We start from the raw sequence: 18383 nt of genomic DNA, 5'->3' as shown, positions 1-18383 counted from the left end.
TACAAGGGCTTTGATATTAAAATTTTTAATAAAAGCGCTCGTACTCGTGTACGTCGGCAGGATTTGGGGCCGATTTTCATCCTTCTATTTGTCATTATTATTATACTTCTTTTTTTTTTTGTCCAGCGGCACAGCCTACACAGATCATTATTTCAGAAAAAAAGACTATTGCCTTTTTTTCTTTCCTCCCTCTCCAATAAATTCAATGTGTGTCTAAATTAATGCATTACAAGCCATGGGAGAGATATTAAAAAAATGATAAAAACTAATCCTTGATGTTGAGCCGGCGCTCTGACCCGGTGTTACATCGCTCGGATTACTGCCTAATATTTCATTACACGCACAAAATCCACAGTCGTATATCTGGTGCAGGTGAGTCGGTATTAATCACCGCGCATTAAAACTCAAGTGCACACTAACAAGGGCGCATTCTGGACGCCGCAGCACACGCAGATGCACTGGAAAATGTTATTATTATTATTATTTAATAAAACTGAAAGGCCCTGTTTGACTTAAATGTGAACATGTATTTGTTGCACTAAAAACTCAAGTGCAGACTAACACTTCGGCATCACAAATAACAAAATTCAATAAAATATATTATAAATAATATAATAAAATTATATAGCAGCATTGGTGAGAAGGAGAGATTTTTTTTTGGCTATTTACAATGCACAAACGCAGGTGCACACTAACAAGTGCACACTAACACTTTGGCATGACTAATAAAACAAACAATAAATAAATCAATGAAATGTACAATAAATAATATATACATTATATAACATATAACACAGCATTGGCGAGCAGGAGAGACTTTATTTAGTCTCTTTACCACACAATAAACACTAACAAGGGTGCATTCTGGAAGCTGCATCGATACAGACACATTAAAAATGTTATTATTATTATTTTTTAATAAAACTGAAAGGCCCCGTTTTACTTAAATGTAAACATGTATTTCTGCGCACTAAACTCAAGTGCACACTAACAAGGGCACACTTACATTATGACATCACAAGAAATGTATATTTATAATAAATAATATAAATTTATATAACATATAACACAGCATCGGTGAGCAAGGGAGTCTTTTTTTAAGTCTCTTTTACCGTGCACTAAACTCAAGTGCACACTAACAAGGGCACACTAACACTTTGGAATCACAAATAATAAAAAATTAAATATAATACATTTATATAACATATAGGATTGATGAGCAAGAGAGACTTTTATTTAGTCTCTTACTGGGTACTAAACTCAAGTGCACACTAACAAGGGTGCATTCTGGAAGCTGCATCGCATTCAGACTCACTTAAAAATTGTATTATTATATTTTTTAATAAAACTGAAAGGCCCTGTTTGACTTAAATGTAAACATGCATTTGTGGCACTAAACTCATGTGCACACTAACAAGGGCACACTAACACTTTGGCATCACAAATAACAACAAAAAAAAAAAAAGACATACAATAAACATATAATAAATTTATATAATAGCATTGATTAGCAGGAGAGACATTTTTAGCCATTTTACCATGCACTAAACTCAAGTGCACACTATCAAGGGCGCATTCTGGAAGCTGCATCGCATGCAGACACACTGAAATATTTTATGATTTATTTTAATAAAACTGAAAGGCCCTGTTTGACTTAAATGTAAACATGTATTTGTGGCACTAACTCAAGCGCACACTAACAAGGGCACACTTGCACATTGGCATCACAAATAACAAAAATAAAATATAATATAATACATTATATAACTTATAACACAGGATTGATGAGCAAGAGAGACTTTTATTTACTCTCTTACTGTGTACTAAACTCAAGTGCACACTAACAAGGGCAACTTACATTATGACATCACAAGAAATATGTATATTTATAATAAATAATATAAATTTATATAACATATAACACAGCATTGGTGAGCAAGGGAGTCTTTTTCTAAGTCTCTTTTTTGTGCACTAAACTCAAGTGCACACTAACAAGGGTGCATTCTGGAAGCTGCATCGCATACAGACACATTAAAAAATGTTATTATTATATTTTATAAATAAAACTGAAAGGCCCCGTTTTACTTAATGTAAACATGTATTTCTTGCACTAAACTCAAGTGCACACTAACAAGGGCACACTTACATTATGACATCACAAGAAATATGTATATTTATAATAAATAATATAAATTTATATAACACATAACACAGCATTGGTGAGCAAGGGAGTCTTTTTTTAAGTCTCTTTTACCGTGCACTAAACTCAAGTGCACACTAACAAGGGCACACTAACACTTTGGAATCACAAATAATAAAAAAAATTTATATAATACATTTATATAACATATAGGATAGAGAGACTTTTATTTAGTCTCTTACTGGGTACTAAACTCAAGTGCACACTATCAAGGGCGCATTCTGGAAGCTGCATCGCATTCAGACGCACTGAAAATTTGTATTATTATATTTTTTAGTAAAACTGAAAGGCCCTGTTTGACTTAAATGTAAACATGTATTTGTGGCACTAAACTCAAGTGCACACTAACAAGGGCACACTAACACTTTGGCATCACAAATAACAACAACAAAAAAAGACATACAAAAAACAATATAATAAATGTATAACAGCATTGATTAGCAGGAGAGACATTTTTTGCCTATTTTACCATGCACTAAACTCAAGTGCACACTAACAAGGGTGTATTCTGGAAGCTGCATTGCATGCAGATGCACTAAAAAATTTATGATTTTATTTTTTAATAAAACAGGAAGGTCCTGTTTGACTTAAATGTAAACATGTATTTGTGGCACTAAACTCAAGTGCACACTAACAAGGGCACACTTACACATTGGCATCACAATAACAAAAAAATAATATAATATAATACATTTATATAACTTATAACACAGGATTGATGAGCAAGATACTTTTATTTACTCTCTTACTGTGTACTAAACTCAAGTGCACACTAACAGGGCACACTCTAGAAGCTACAGTGCGTGCAGACGCACTGAAAAATGATTTTATTTTAATAAAACTGAAAGGGCCCGTTTGACTTAAATGTAAACATGTATTTGTGGCACTAAACTCAAGTGCACACTTACACGCTGGCATCACAAATAATGAAAAAAATTATATGACATATAATAAACAATATAATAAATTTATTTAATACAGCATGGATGAGCAGGAGAGACTTATTTTAGCCTGCTTTACAGAGCACTAAACTCAATTACACACTAACAAGGCACATTTTAGAAACTGCATCGCATGCAGACGCACTGAAAAATGTTATTATTATTAATTTTTTAATAAAACTGTTTGACTAAACTCAAGTGCCAAAAACTCAAGTGCACACTAACAAGGGCACACTAACACATTGGCATCACAAATAACAAAAACAATTCAATGAAACAAACATGTAAGAAATCATTTTCCCAGTACTTGGGTTGCGGCTGGAAGGGCAACCCGCTGCGTAAAACATAAGCCAGAATAGTTGCCCGCTGTGGCGACCTCTGATAAATAAGAGACTAAGCTAAAGGAAAATTAATGAATGATATAATAAATGATATAGAATATTTATATAAACACAGCATTGATGAGAAGAGACTTTGTTTTGTCTTTTTTACTTAGTACTAAACTCAAGTGCACACTAACAAGGGCATATTCTGGAAGCTGCAGCGCATGCATATGAACAGAAAATGTATTATTATTATTATTATTTAATAAATATTAGTTATTTAAATGTTATATAAATAAATGTTATATTTAATAAAACCAAAAGGCCTGTTGACTTAAATGTGAACATGTATTTGTTGCACTAAACTTAAGTGTACACTAACAAAGGCACACTAACACTTTGGCATCAGAAATAACAAAAAATATATAATAAATAATATAATAAATTATATAACTATAACAAAGGATTGATTAACAAGAGAGACTTGTTTAGTCTTTACCCAGCACTAAACTCAAATGCAAACTAACAAGGGTGCATTCTGGAAGCAGCAGTGCATACAGACGCATAGGAAAACCTAATTATTAATATTATTTAATAAAACCGAAAGGCCCTGTTTGACTTAAATGTGAACTTGTATTTCTTTCACTAAACTCAAGTGCACACTAACAAGGGCACACTAACAATTTGGCATCACAAATAACAAAAAAAATATACATATAAATAAATAAATAATCTGATAAATGTATATAACAGTATTGGTGAGCAGGGAAGACACTTATTGTTACTTTTAACATGCATTAAAAATCAAGTGCACACTAACAAGGGCGCATTCTGGAAGCTGCAGCGCATGCAAACACAGAAAAAGGTTTTTTTATTATTTTAACAAAACTGAAAGGCCCTGTTTGACTTAAATGTGCACTAAAACTCAAGTGCACACTAACAAGTGCACACTAACTTTGGCATCACAAACAACAAAAATATAAAATAAAATATATAATAATATAAATGTATATGACATATAACAGGATCGATAAACAGGAGAAACTATTAGTATCTTTTATCCAGCACTAAGTGCACACTAACAAGGGCACACTAACAGGCATCCCAAAAAACAAAAAAGCCAGTTTCTTTTCAGTTACATTCTCAGATTAGGTCTGTCTGAGATTTTAGGGCGTGGCTATCATACTTAACCACACCCCTTGAGCTGTCATTTTGACAACAGAAGTGCTGAGGAGGAGTCTGTTAGGTTGTAATGACTCTCCTCAAACCCTTTTCCCCATCTTTCAGAATGAAACGCCCACTTTACTACATCCAATCAGCTCATAGTAGAAAAACAAGCCACGCCCACTGTTTTCTCATTTAATTTTGTTTCTCTAGGAACTGATCGCAACACACACACAAAAACGGCTGCAGCTTCCGGTTCATGCGGACTTTAGGTATTAAGGTACGTTTTAGGTATTCATATGTACCTGTTGAAAGGGTTCTGCCCCAGTGAAATGCTTTCTACCTTATTTCTGAGCGTTATCTGACAAATCAAACAGCGTCCCTGACTGGTTTCATATACACCATCAGATAGAGAGGCGTCCTCTGTTTTTTCTGTCTGCTTTGCATGTGATAATGAAGCCACTGGGAGAGAGAGAGAGGAACAGGGTGAGCCTGCGATTGGCCACCGAACAACTGGAGAAAAACGTGGGACGAGTGTGAAAATGAAGCAGGACGTGCAGATGATGATGAAGATGATGATCTGGTCAGTCCAAATTAAGATTGCATCGCTGCCCTAGTTAGCAAATCATCAGAGATACAGCGATTGGCATCGATGCATTTCACACACACGCACGCACACACACAGAAAAAATAGTTCACATCAGCAGGGACACACATATGCACACACACACACACGCCCTTGTCCAAAAGTCTGACAGTGTGTGTAAACCTGAGCTAAAAAGCGACCCATCAGCAGAACGCATGTGTGTCCGTAGGCAGGACCCGTATAAGATTCTGCCAGTAAGATCACCTTAGATAAAAACATCAGCATTTCACAGTATTGTAATTAATGCTCTAAACAAAGCTCTTTTTAAATGTCTGGATAAAAAACAAGAACGTGTTGTTGAATATGAAGTAAAGCCACTGCACACTTCAGCTATACAGCAAGATCGGATGTTGGTTTATAAGTGATTTGTTTTACAGACGCTTCTGAATCGTAGGCTGACCAGTAGCTTTAGATGTGGAGGGTCATTTACTGCTGGAGATACGTTGGACTAAATAAATAAACAAATAAATAAGTCTTTAACAAAAATGAATAAATAAATAAAACTTGCATATACAGTCAGAATTATTAGCCCCTCTTTATTTTATTTTTCTTTTTAAATATTTCCCAAATGCTGTTTCTCAGATTGAGGAAATGTTCACAGTGTGTCTGATAATATTTGTTCTTCTGGAGAAAGTCTTATTTGTTTTATTTCAGCTAGAATAAAGCAGTTTTTAATAGTTTAAACACCATTTTAAGGTCAATATTATTAGCCCCTTTAAGCTATATTTGTTTTCAATAGTCTCCAGAACAAACCATCATTATACAATAACTTGCCTAATTACTCTAACCTGCCTAGTTACCCTAATTAACCTAGTTAAGCCTTTAAATGTGACTTTAAGCTGTATAGAAGTGTCTTGAAGAATATCTAGTCTAATATTATTTACTGTCATCATGACAAAGAGAAAATAAATCAGTTATTAGAGATGAGTTATTAACACTGTTATGTGCAGAGATGTGTTGGAGAAATCTGCTCTCTGTTAAACAGAAATTGGTGAAGGAATAAACAGGGGGGCTAATAATTCTGACTTTAACTGCACCACAGGAGGGGGATAACAGAAAATGTTTGCTGTTTTAAAACCTTGACTTTCCCAAACTGTGGTAAACATTGAAACCGGTTATCATACCATGCCTAGTGTACGCTATAAAATATGTCAGTGAATATTCAACGGTAAAAACAAAAAAACAAAAAAAAATGCTCCAGTAAAAATCTGTAACCTGTTTAACAGTAACCCTTGTTCACAGTAGTGCCATTGGCATTATTGCTTTCCATTAGGCTTGTTAGACCTCACACAGCGCCGCAAGAATCCAAATAGTCCTTGCTGCAGCCTGTAGTGCACTACTTTGAAGTGTGTTTTGTAGTGTGCATGCACAGCATAACATACTGCATGGCTGCATCCGAAATCACATATTTCCATACCATTAGAATGTACTTTCCAAACAGTTGTGTAGTAAAATCAAATGTAGTGCATACTCGAGTAGTGTCCATTACTTTAGTCTGTAAACCTATTCTCGGATTCACACTCCGGAGCTGAAGGTGGCAGTTTTGCACCAAAACACTGGATGCCAACCACCGTAAAAATACAGGGAGCAGATGCTGGTTATGTAGTGGACATTGTAAGACATCTATTATAATGTCAATGGATGTGACCTGCATGCCTACTGAGATGGTTGGGAATAGGGTTGGGGTAGGTTAATAACACGCACTGTAATATGTAATTTAATGACTACATTAATTTATATGCTTGCAGGCACGTTGACGAAATAGACATAATTATTCTAATGTTCATTCATTCACGAAAACATTTATTTATTTATATATATATATATATTTATATTTATATTAAACAAACTTTATATTGAATATCTAATATTCGAATAATCACAAAATTTTTTTTTATCAATGTCACAACATAACCAATGCAATATTGTAGACTGTAAAAAAATCACTTAAATAAGTCAGTAAACTTGTAGCTTTTAAAATGATTAGATGACTTTACTTTAAATAAGAGAGTAAACCGGTAGCTTTTAAAATGATTAGTTGACTTTACTTAAAATAAATGAGTAAACCTGTAGCTTTTAAAGCAATTAGTTGACTTTACTTAAAATGAGTAAACCTGTAGCTTTTAAAGCATTAGTTGACTTTACTTAAAATAAATGAGTAAACCTGTAGCTTTTAAAATGATTAGTTGGCTTTACTTTAAATAAGAGAGTAAACCTGTAGCTTTTAAAGTGATTAGTTGACTTTACTTAAAATAAATGAGTAACCTGTAGCTTTTAAAGTGATTAGTTGACTTTACTTAAAATAAGAGAGTAAACCTGTAGCTTTTAAAATGATTAGTTGACTTACTTAAAATAAATGAGTAAACCTGTAGCTTTTAAAATGATTAGTTGACTTTACTTAAAATAAGAGAGTAAACCTGTAGCTTTTAAAGTGATTAGTTGACTTTACTTAAAATAAATGAGTAAACCTGTAGCTTTTAAAATGATTAGTTGACTTTACTTAAATAAATGAGTAAACCTGTAGCTTTTAAAGTGATTAGTTGACTTAACTTAAAATAAATGAGTAAACCTGTAGCTTTTAAAGCGATTAGTTTGACTTTACTTAAAATAAGAGAGTAACCTGTAGTTTTTAAAGTGATTAGTTGGCTTTACTTAAAATAAGGGAGTAAACCTGTAGCTTTTAAAATGATTAGTTGACTTTACTTAAAATAAGTGAGTAAACCTGTAGCTTTTAAAGTGATTAGTTGACTTTACTTAAAATAAATGAATAAACCTGTAGCTTTTAAAGTGATTAGTTGACTTTACTTAAAATAAATGAGTAAACCTGTTGCTTTTAAAGCGATTAGTTGACTTTACTTAAAATAAGTGAGTAAACCTGTTGCTTTTAAAGTGATTAGTTGACTTTACTTAAAATAAATAAGTAAACCTGTAGCTTTTAAAGCAATTAGTTGGCTTTACTTAAAAAGAGAGTAAACCTGTAGCTTTTAAAATGATTAGTTGACTTTACTTAAAATAAATGAGTAAACCTGTAGCTTTTAAATGATTAGTTGACTTTACTTAAAATAAATGAGTAAACCTGTAGCTTTTAAAGTGGTTAGTTTACTTTACTTAAAATAAGAGAGTAAACCTGTAGCTTTTAAAATGATTAGTTGACTTTACTTAAAATAAGGGAGTAAACCTGTAGCTTTTAAATGATTAGTTGACTTTACTTAAAATAAATGAGTAAACCTGTAGCTTTTAAAATGATTAGTTGACTTTACTTAAAATAAATGAGTAAACCTGTAGCTTTTAAAGTGGTTAGTTTACTTTACTTAAAATAGAGAGTAAACTGTAGCTTTTTAAAATGATTAGTTGACTTAACTTAAAATAAATGAGTAAACCTGTAGCTTTTAAAATGATTAGTTGACTTAACTTAAAATAAATGAGTAAACCTGTAGCTTTTAAAATGATTAGTTGACTTAACTTAAAATAAATGAGTAAACCTGTAGCTTTTAAGTGATTAGTTGACTTAACTTAAAATAAATGAGTAAACCTGTAGCTTTTAAAATGATTAGTTGACTTTACTTAAAATAAGAGAGTAAACCTGTAGCTTTTAAAGTGATTAGTAGACTTTACTTAAAATAAGGGTGTAAACCTGTAGCTTTTAAAATGATTAGTTGACTTTACTTAAAAACGTGAGTAAACCCATTTGCTTAAAATGTATTGTTAAATGAACTATGTTAAATCAAATAAACAGTTCTAAGTTATGATGGATTTACTTCCTTTTTAAATAATCTCTTTTACAGTGATGCTATATATGGTCCAGCAGCAGCGGCAGCAGATTTGACAGTGTTTTCAGTGTGACTGTAGCACAGCTGTTTCACACACAGCGTTGATGTTCCAGTAACAAGATGCTTTTTCCAACAAGTAGTGCTGTGAAAAAACACAACATGACATGTTTTTGTCTCACTGTATTCCACACATACAAACGAGCGGCTCCAGACGAACCAAAACCTCCTCCAGATGACAAGATACATCTCACACTGAGACAAGAAACCAAAATCTCAGCCCCTGGGATTCTGATTATTTCATTAAAAAGACAACAAGTCGACCAGATATACAAACACCACACAAGCTTATTTAACTGCTCATTAATGCAATATATTATCAATCCTTCACAATCATTTAGACGTGTAGATATGACAAAGGGGATCAACTGAGCATTATAATGAGGACTAAAGAGATTTAAGGATAGGTCTCTGTCATTCATTCATTAATTTTCCTTTGGCTTAGTCCCTTATTCATCAGTGGTCACCACATCGGAATGAACCACCAACTATTTTGGCATATGTTTTATGTAGCGAATGCCTTTCCAGCCACAACCCAGTACTGGGAAACACCCAAACATACTCATTCATACACACACTCATACACTACGGCCAGTTTAGTTCATCAATTCCCCTATAGTGCATGTGTTTGGACTGTGGGGGAAACCGGAGCACCCGGAGGAAACCCACGCGAACACAGGGAGAACATGCGAACTCCACACAGAAACGCCAACTGATCCAGCCGGGACTCGAACCAGCAACCTTCTTGCTGTGAGGCAGCAGTGCTAACCACTGAGCCAACGTGGCACTCAGACTCAGACAGGTCTGTCATGATAAATAATTTTTATTGTATAAATTATTGTCACTGAAAATATTAGTCATATTATTGTATTTTTAATAACAGTTTGTGGAGAGCAAAATAATGCACAAATGTCGACAGCGCACTCTAGTGGATTCTTCATCTGAAACGTGCAAAAGTCAGCAAATATCTTTCAGATTTTTAAAAATGTAAATAGCGCCCTCTAGTGGATTGTCATTTGAAATGTCCAAACGTACCCTAATACATGCATTTCAGATACACAAAATCATAACAGCACCCTCTAGTGGATTTTTCATCTGTAACATAACAACAAAATAAATCCTAACTACCACATTTCAGATAAAAAAATGTAAATAGCGCCCTCTAGTAGACTTGTCATCTTGAAACGTGCAAAACGTAAGCTAATTCATGCATTTTTGGATTCACTAAGGCGTATACAGCTCCCTCTAGTGGATTTTACATCTGAAACGTGCAAAAAAACGTACATTAAGTAATGCATTTCAAAATAAATAAATGTAAACAGCGACCCTCTAGTAGATTTGTTATCTGAAACGTGCAAAACGTAAGCTAATTCATGTACTTCAAATTTACACAAATGTAAACAGCACCCTTGTCATCAGAAACATGCAAAAAGTCAGCAAAATCCTTTATTTCAAAGTTTTTTACATTTAAGTGGATGTTGTCATCTGAAATGTTTCAAAACGTTGCCTAATTCATGCATTTCAGATTCAAAAGATCACAGAAAGCGCCCTCTAGCTGTTGTCATCTGAATCATACAACAAAATGTGCATTAAGTGAAGTATTTTAGATAAACAAAAACATTGGACAGCACCCTCAACTACCACATTTCAGATAAAAAAAAAAAAATGTAAATAGCGCCATCTAGTGGATATGTTATCTGAACGGGCAAAACGTAAGCTAAATCATGTGTTTTGGGATTCACAAAAGTGTATACAGCACCCTCTAGTGAATCTAGTGAATGTGCAAAAAATATAAATAAATGTAAACAGCGACCTCTAGTGGATTTGTCATCTGAAATGTACAAATAAAACGTACCCTGGGTAATGTTTCATATTCACAAAAATTTAGACATGTATGCCCTCTGAAACGGGCAACCAAACTATCCTAAATGACAATTTTATATATATATATATATATATATATATATATATATATATATACTATAGATATATATATATATATATAATATATTATACACACACACACACAAAAGTGGTAATAAATGTGGCACACCCAGTTTTTCTGAAGTGAACCTAACTCTTTTTCATGCTACATAGTAGAGATGAATCTGATTCACATCACAGTTATTTCCACATATGAACGAAGCCTGAAGTCGATCTGATTATATCAGAATCCATGTAATTTTTACTCTGCTTACACACATGTGGGCCACATCTGATCTGTGCCACATGGGAGGGTAAAATATCATAACTGGGTCATTTGCAGCATGATGTAAATGTGCCCACAGTGTCATGGCTGATGGTGTCAGACGAGCTGATCTGAGCGCTTCAGAAACTGCTGATCTACTGGGATTTTTTACCATCTCTAGGGTCTACACAGAACGGTCTGAAAGAGAAAATATCCAGTGAGCATCAGTTCTGTGGGTGAAAATGTCTACAAAAAGGCTACAGTTCACCAAAACTGGACACTAGAAAACTGTAGAAAAGCCGAGTCTTCATTCTGCTGACACATTCAGATGCTTGGGTCACAATTGGATAAAATCTTGATGAAATCGTGGCTTCTTTATCAGCCGGTTCTGCTGCTGCTGTAATGCTGTGGGTTTCTGCACACACTTTGGGTCATTTAGCACCGACTGAGCCTCATTAGTAGACCTGAGTGCAGAGTATGAGCGTCTATATCCTTTATGAGCAGCAGATAAAACTCCACAGCAGATCTCAGATCAGCTCAGACAACGCTCTGGATCATCACATGATCAAAGGAGCCAAACAACAACAGTAATTAATCTGTTGTGGAGATTTCACAGTTGCTATGGTAACAACAACTACAGTAATTGATCTGTTGTGGTGATTCTACAGTTACTTTGTTAACACAACAGCTATAGTAACTGATCTGTTGTGGTTGATTCTACAGTTGTTATGGTAACACCATAACTACGTAATTGATCTGTTGTTGTGATTTTACAGTTGCTATGGTAATACAACACCTACAGTAATTGATCTGTTGTGGAGATTCTGCAGTTGCTATGGTAATACAACACCTACAGTAATTGATCTGTTGTGGAGATTCTACAGTTGCTATGGTAACACAACAACTACCGTAATTGATCTGTTGTGGAGATTCTACAGTTGCTATGGTAACACAACACCTACAGTAATTAATCTGTTGTGGAGATTCTACAGTTGCTATGGTAACACAACAACTACCGTAATGATCTGCTGTGGAGATTCTGCAGTTGCTATGGTAACACAACACCTACAATAATTGATCTGTTGTGGAGATTCTGCAGTTGCTATGGTAACACAACCGTACAGTAATTGATCTGTTGTGGAGATTCTACAGTTGCTATGGTAACACAACAACTATCGTAATTAATCTGTTGTGGAGATTCGCAGTTGCTATGGCAACACAAACACCTACAGTATTAATCTATTGTGGAGATTCTACAGTTGCTATGGTAACACAACAACTATCGTAATTGATCTGTTGTGGAGATTCTGCAGTTGCTATGGCAACACAACACCTACAGTAATTAATCTATTGTGGAGATTCTACAGTTGCTATGGTAACACAACAACTACCATAATTGATCTGTTGTGATGATTCTACGGTTGCTATGGTAACACAACCAACTATACTAATATAACAAATGAGCCAACACTGTAGTTTTCTACAGCTATAATAAACATAATAACTTATACACCAGTTTGCTGTAGTAAAACTTAAAGTACACTACAGTATTTTTTAGTTTGTCAGTTCACTAAAGTTAGTACCACAGTATGCTGAAGCATTTATTAACAAATAGTTGTAGATACTCTAATATATACAGCATAATGAACTGTGTAGTATGATTACAAAACACTAAAGTATTTACTATAAATTGTGTTATGCATGTGAGAATATATTAATAATCATGTTAAAGTCTCAGTCACTGTGCTGTTGGAGACTGCGCCCTCCACAGGCCATACATGTCATTGAGGATTTAGTACATACAAACAGATGACATACAACCGTGACTGCTGAAATTATGCATAAAAACTAACTCATTAACTATCTGTTTCCCAAATGTAAATGGATTTCACACAATGAAATGAAGTTATGATAAAGTGCTAAATAATTGAGCTGCATAGTGGTTTTTTGGGAGTTTGTTACACAGTTTAGTTTTAGGGCTGTGCAATATGATGATTTGTATCATATGGAGAAAATAAAAGTCTATCGCTTTATGAAATACATTGTTCACAGTAATACTTTTTTCATCATTTACATGAGTAAAATATTACCGCTGATACAAGGCAGGATGGATCCATGCTTTCATGTTGTTGAGGCCAAATTGTGAGCCGAGCATCCGAATGTGGCAGCAGAATGGAGACCTCATCAGACCAGGCAACGTTTCTCCAATCTTCTATTGTCCAGTTTTGGTGAGCCTGTGTGAATTGTAGCCTCAGTTTCCTGTTCTTAGCTGACAGGAGCGGCACCCGGTGTGGTCTTCTGCTGCTGTAGCCCCATCTGCCTCAAGGTTTGGACGTGTTGTGTGTTCAGAGATGCTCTTCTGCAGACCTCGGTTGTAACGAGTGCTTATTTGAGTTACTGTTGCCTTTCTATCAGCTGGAACCAGTCTGGCCATTCTCCTCTGACCTCTGGCATCAACAAGGCATTTGCGCCCACAGAACTGCCGCTCACTGGATATTTCCTCTTTGTCGGACCATTCTCTGTAAACCCTAGAGATGGTTGTGCATGAAAATCCCAGTAGATCAGCAGTTTCTGAAATACTCAGAGCAGCCCGTTTGGCACCAACAACCATGCCACATTCAAAGTCTCTTAAATCCCCATTCTGATGCTCGCTTTGACCTGCAGCAGATCGTCTTGACCGTATTCATTGACTAGTTGCTACCTTGTGATTGGCTGATTAGACATCCGCGTTAACAAGCAGTTGGACAGGTGTACCTAATAAAGTGGCCGGTGAGTGTATATAAACTAATAATTGACAGAATTTTCAGAAACGGTCATATCCCCAAGCTCTAGTTAGTTTTAGTTCTATATATCTGACAAGATTAGCCAGCATTTCCAGGCTAAATAAATATATGATATTCTCACAGAACAGACTGAGCTGAAAGCTGTGCGGATCTTTCAGTGATCTGTGAATGAAATGAACTTCTTTCCGCTGTTAAATCTGAGTGTGTGTGCTGTTCACACCTCGCGCAGCAGCTCTCCTGATGCACTGGAGTGTGTTGCGCTGTTCATTTGCTGGGCTGTGAGAGTGTGGATGGGAATAGTTCCAGACTGATTCCCATTTAGACTTTATAATCTATTATCATCATCTCCTCCTCTGAGTCTGGAAGATGAAACACGCGAGACGCCGCAGCCAGAAATGAACAATCTGACATAACACTATCAGCTGTGCTGTGACTTCTGACACTACCACACACACACCCATTCTCTCACACACTATCTCTCTCTCCAACATGCACACACACAAGCACACTCACATACACAAACACATGCATGAACAAACACACACACACGTGCACACACACTAACACTGAACATAGTACGACACACTCACACACACACTCACACACAACACTGAATCTCTCTCTTACACTCAGGTCTGATTCAATGTGCTATCTGCCCTTTACACAACTGTTTTACACTGATTTTGGTTCTGTAGAAATGCAACTCTACTGCTGAAAGTTTCCCCATCAGTGGTCACTGCAACCCCCCAGCCGTCCCGAGCGCTCACTAATTCAACAGAAGTGTAATATATTCTCTCAAATGTGCTGTGAGGACGCAGTTCTGGAGCTCTGGGCGTCTCTGGCTGAGGCTGAAGCACTGAATGCAGGCCAGCGTTTGCTTCGCTCTGGGGAAACAGATCAACCGCTGCTGGAGAACACAGAGGCGGAGCTCAGCATGCTGCTGGGGGCGGGGCTTAGGTAATCCGAGCAGTCTGATTGGGTGGTTTAAATCGGCAGATTCAGGGGTGACCGATGTGGAATTAAAGTCAGCACAAAATCAAAATGTACTCCTCTTGTTTTTCGGTGAATACTCTCAGAAATGAAAGTACGGGAGCTGGCAATGAGGCAGAGCCTTTTCAATAGATACTTGTGTACCAAAACAGTCCACGGTGATACCTCAAATGTATATTTTAGTGTCCAAACACACCTAAAAAAGGACCTGAGGTACCACTATGGCCCCTTCAGGTACATGTATATACCTTTTGAAAGGTTCTGACCCAGTGACCTCTATTTTTGTAAGTACCATTATTCTTGACAGTTAATATAGTAGTTCTTGTTAAAAAACAATGCATCTGTGCACTTCATTATTTTGTAAAAATGTATTTACAATCAGAATCTTTCCTTCAGAGCCGTAACCACCTCCTCCATGAATTCCTTTAGGGCGGGGCTTTCAGTTATTTGGGGCGGGGCTTTCAATTAATTAAATTCAATTTATGTTTATATTGCGCTTTTTACAATGTAGATTGTAAAGTCCAGATTTCAGACTTTCAATCTTTTAGGACGAGACGATCAATTATTTTGGGGGCAGGTCTATGAGTAATTTAAGATATAAGTGATTAAGGGTGGGGCTATTAGTGCTTGGGGTGTGGCTTTCATTCCATTAGGGTGGAGCTATAAGTGATTTTGGGTGGGGCTTTCTGCCCTTTAAAAGCAGTCTTATCAGTGCTTTGGGGTGGGGATATAAGTGCTTTAGGGTGGGGCAATCAGTGCTTTGGGGAGTGGCTTTCAGTCCATTAGGGCGGAGCTTTTAGTCCATTAAAGCAGTGTCATTAGTGCATTGGAGTGGGGATATAAATGCTTTAGAGTGAGGCTTTAAATGTTTTGGGGTCTGGCTTTCACTTCTTTAAGGGGGCTATTAGTGCTTTGGGGTGGGGCTTTCGGCCCTTTAAAGCAGTCTTATCAGTGCTTTGGGGTGGGGCTTTCGGTCCTTTAAAGCAGTGTTATCAGTGCTTTGGGGTGGGGATCATACACTCCCGTTTATTGGAACCATCTCCTGTATTGTTCTGTCCCCCGGAAAGCTCCCGGAATTCCACCCCACCCCCCTGGTCCTCATCTTTTTGGTACAGTCAGGTACATTAGGTTTGTGCCGGTATTCGGTAATGCGATAAATCACGGTAATGAATATGCACGATATTGTTATTGCGGGCACTTCAAAATACCGTGAAAAATAATAGATCCGAATTTATATTCTTAGAACGCGCCTTAGCTTATTTTCCATCAACCGCTTGAAGAAACACTGCGTATATGCTGCGCAGAACTGATGCGCACTCTGATGTAAACAATCCCCGCATGTAGAAGCACTGTGTGCACACAGCGCGCGCCGCCGCTGCCACCGCTCTCTAATCCTCACATGAAGAAGAAGCATGGCGGAAGGAGGAACGCTGCCGACAATATATCCCCCTTCAAAAAAAAAAAAAGGCAGAGGTTTGGAAATATTTTGGGCTCCAAAAAAATGCAGAGGGATTGCTGATCGAAGACGGTTTCCCTTTGCACATTCACTTTGATATAATTGCTCAAGTTTACTTTTATATTGTGTATTGTTTTATTTATATTTATTTGTATTTAAATGTTTAAAGTACTTTTAGTTAATTAAAAAGTTATTTAAGTTTCTAAGTTGACGAAACTGAAGTTTTTTTGTGTTTTTTTACCTGTTTCTCTAGTAAAATTACAATATCGTGATAATACCGTATACCGTGATAAAAGCTCAATCAATTAATCGCAGCATGAAAATGAGATACCGGCACATGCCTAGTCCCCATGCGCACCAAAACCAACGCGCAACCATCTCCATACCCGCTCCACGCTCTTCAGTTCGCCCGCAGCACAATGCTCCCACTTCACACCAAAATCAATACACGCGCACATCACGGTGTCCCAGATTTTAGGAAACAAATGTTGGCAGGTATGGTGGGGATATAAGTGCTTTAGGGTGGAGCTATTAGTGCTTTGGGATGTGGCTTCCGGTCCTTTAGGGCAGAGCTATCAGTTCTTTGGGGCAGGACTAGTGCTTTAGTTGGGGCTTTCAGTCCTTTGGAGCAGTAATATAAGTGCTTAAGGGTGGGGCTATTAATGCTTTGTGGTGTGTCTTTCAGTCCTTTGGGGCGGAGCTATCAGTGCTTTATGGTGGGGTTTTCAGTCCTTTAAAGCAGTTATCAGTGCTTTGGGGCAGGGATATAAGTGCTTTAGGGTGAGGCTATTAGTGCTTTGGGGTGTGGCTTACAGTTCTTTAAGGTGGGGTTATCAGTGCTTTGGGGTGTGGCTTTCAGTCCTTTAGGCTGGAGCTATCAGTGCTTTGGGTGGGCTTTCAGTCTTTTAAAGCAGTGTTATCAGTGCTTTGGAGTGGGGATATAAAAGTGTTTTAGGGTGGAGCTATTAGTGCTATAAGTCTTTTGAAGCAGTGCCTTGGGTCGGGATATAAGTGCTTACGGGTGGAGCAATTAGCGCTTTGTAATGGAAATTTGTAATGGACTTTTAGGGCGGGGCTATCAGTGCTTTGGGGTGGGGCTTTCGCTGCATGTCTCGGTTCTGCCCTGCTTTCATTCATTCGTCAATCTTTCTATGTTTGGTTAGAAATGCCCGTCTTCCAACAATCCAATCAGTTCTATAGCCCTACATTTTCTCTAATTTCAGCACTGTGTCAATTGGATGTGACACCATATGGAACATTTTTCCATTTCAAGCTGACTTTAAATCTATATGAATGAAAACATTATCTAGTAGGGCTGCACAGTACTGGAGAAAACTGACATTGAAATATTTAGTTTTTCTGCTATTTTTATTATTTTTCAATTAGTTCCCAAGGGATGGTTACGACATAAAGGCAGTTTTCAAAGGATTACCTATTATATATTTGCTTTTGGAGAAAGTCTTATTTGTAAATATAGTTTGGCTGGAATTGAGGCTTTATAAACAAAAAAAAGAATTTTAAGTTCAATATTATAATAATAATAATAATAATAATAATAATAATAATAATAATATATTAATATAATATAATATAATATAATATAATATAATATAATATAATATAATATAATATAATATAATATAAAATAATATAATATAATGTAATATAATATAATATAACATAATATAATATAATGTAATATAATATAATATAATATAATATAATCTCTTATTTTAATGAGCATCTGTTCAATAAAACTGTTTTGTTCAAATGCACAAAATATATAGTCTATATTTACTGATAAACAGATAAATACAACCCATTTATGCTGTTCAGAGTATATACATATTTTATGCATTAAATAA

This window comes from Danio aesculapii, chromosome 6, assembly GCF_903798145.1.
Source record: "Danio aesculapii chromosome 6, fDanAes4.1, whole genome shotgun sequence".
In the NCBI taxonomy this organism is placed as follows: domain Eukaryota; kingdom Metazoa; phylum Chordata; class Actinopteri; order Cypriniformes; family Danionidae; genus Danio; species Danio aesculapii.
The sequence above is the reverse complement of the archived record's forward strand: the minus strand, read 5'-3'. Positions refer to the sequence as shown.